Source organism: Chiloscyllium plagiosum, unplaced genomic scaffold, assembly GCF_004010195.1.
Source record: "Chiloscyllium plagiosum isolate BGI_BamShark_2017 unplaced genomic scaffold, ASM401019v2 scaf_89587, whole genome shotgun sequence".
NCBI classification, from domain to species: Eukaryota; Metazoa; Chordata; class Chondrichthyes; order Orectolobiformes; family Hemiscylliidae; genus Chiloscyllium; species Chiloscyllium plagiosum.
In genome coordinates, this window is record NW_025176352.1 from 54 (window position 1) to 2007 (window position 1954).

At 39.1% G+C, this 1954-nt stretch overlaps 1 non-coding gene across 1 annotated transcript; it reads right to left on the reverse strand.

The window, feature by feature from the left end:
• Window positions 1-1860: 1860 nt before the first annotated feature.
• trnas-uga lies at window positions 1861-1942 on the reverse strand. Its single transcript has one exon. It is a non-coding gene; the product is annotated as a tRNA-Ser (tRNA).
• Between the last annotated feature and the right edge of the window lie 12 nt (window positions 1943-1954).

Sequence of the window (1954 nt, forward strand, 5' to 3'; positions counted from 1 at the left end):
GCTATCTCGTGGCACCAGTAGTAAGCTAGAGAATACTACTCTGTTCGTCCTGCTTAGCAGCTTCCGTCCTAACTCCCTGAAATCACATTTTATATCCTTTTCCTGGCTATATCATTAGTGCCAATATGTAAAACGATTTCTGGCTGTTCGCCCTCCCCTTTTAGAACCTTATACACCCGATCGGAGACATCCAGGACCCTGGCACCAGGGAGGCAACATACCTTCCGGGAATCCCGATCCTGACCACAAAATCTCCTGTCGAATCCCCTAACTATCGAGACCCCTACCACGAGTACTTTTCTATTCTGCCCCCTTCCCTTCTTTGCCACAGTGTCAGGATCAGTGCAAGAGAACTGACTGCTATGGCTTTCCTCTGGTAGGTCATCCCCCCAGCAGAATCCAAAACGGTATACTTATTGCTGAGGGGAATGTTCACAGGGGAACTCTGTCGTGTTTTATCTACACCAAACTTCTCAAAAACGTTTAAAATCGCCATCAATGGTAGTGACGTTTGTATTGGAGCTGTACATCAACAGGAAAAATAAGCATGAGAATGAACTGCCAGTTGGTGACTTTTCAAAGAGAATCAACATCTAGCCGCAGAAATGCTCCACAATCGAAAAAAGAACTATTGATTTTTGTACTGGCCTTACAAATTTAATGTATATGCCCGAACAATGGTTCAGAAACGGTTGTGTACACTGACCACAATCCGCTAAAACGTTTTATATATAAGAATGTGATACTATTTCGTTGGTTTCTTTTGGTAGAGACTTACAATTTATAAATTGGATGTGTTGTGTGTCTGTAGAATGCATTCACAGACAGGTTAGCGCAAATTCAACTTATGGCGTTTAGATGAGATTTGTCTTTATTTTATGTTTTATGTGTATATATAGGAAAAAGTTAAGGCGATATTATATGAAATTTATCTCTATGTCAGGGTAAAGTATTTAAAAATTAAAATGAAAACATTTCTTTATTATGATGGTTCATTTTTTCCTGAAGAGGCGAGGTATTTTAAACATATTGGTGCACGGCTACGACTGTTAAAAGCAGCAGAATAACCAGACACTGCAACAAGCATTATCAAGAATACAACAACGTAATACTGGGTCGAACAACTCAATTAGTTTATTGCCGAGAGACATAAACATTTCGAGTTGACCACTCAATTTAAATTTTATCCAGAATAAAATATTAATTTCAATTCAAATTTAATTATGTCTATTGAAAATCTTAAAAAGCAATGACACAATCAGATTCTCTGGAGTATGATACGGGGGACATTGAACAGTTCAGAGGAGGACTGCCAAGTCCTTGCATGTAACGATCTTCTTGAAAAAAGATATCTCTGAAAAATGCGTTTTCGATCAGTGACGTGTGACACAGAATTTCCTAACAAGGAAAAAGAAGGCACAAGACGATCTGAAGAAAAGAACCTGCAGCTGCCTGGCTTTGAGAAAAGAATAGCTGTTTTGTTAACTTTAATTGGGAGTTTTATCTGAATAGTTTTATCGAAGGGAACGACACAATGGGTAATAGAAATACATTATCAATCGTGGTTTGTTAATTAATTGCTCTTTTACTTTAGAAATAAAGTTCTTAATGTTTACTTTGTGCCGTTCTTGGCCAATCGAATTTTTGCAGATTACTGTACGATATAAATCGTTTCTGTGATTTATGTTTTGCAGAAGGGTTTACGCTGTGTCGTAACGAGTCCAGACAAATTTGGCAATGCAATGGTACAGCTCTTTGAGTGCACTGGAGATTTGCACCATTCATAACCTGAATAAAGGGACTCTCTCCGCCGTGATCTGAATCCCATGAAAGAAAATCCAAACAAACTCCGCTTTCTATCGTAGTTGACAGGTTTCGAACCTGCGTGGGAATGCCCCAATAGATTTCAAATCCATCGCCGTAACCACTCGGCCACAACTGCATAAGGCCGAGG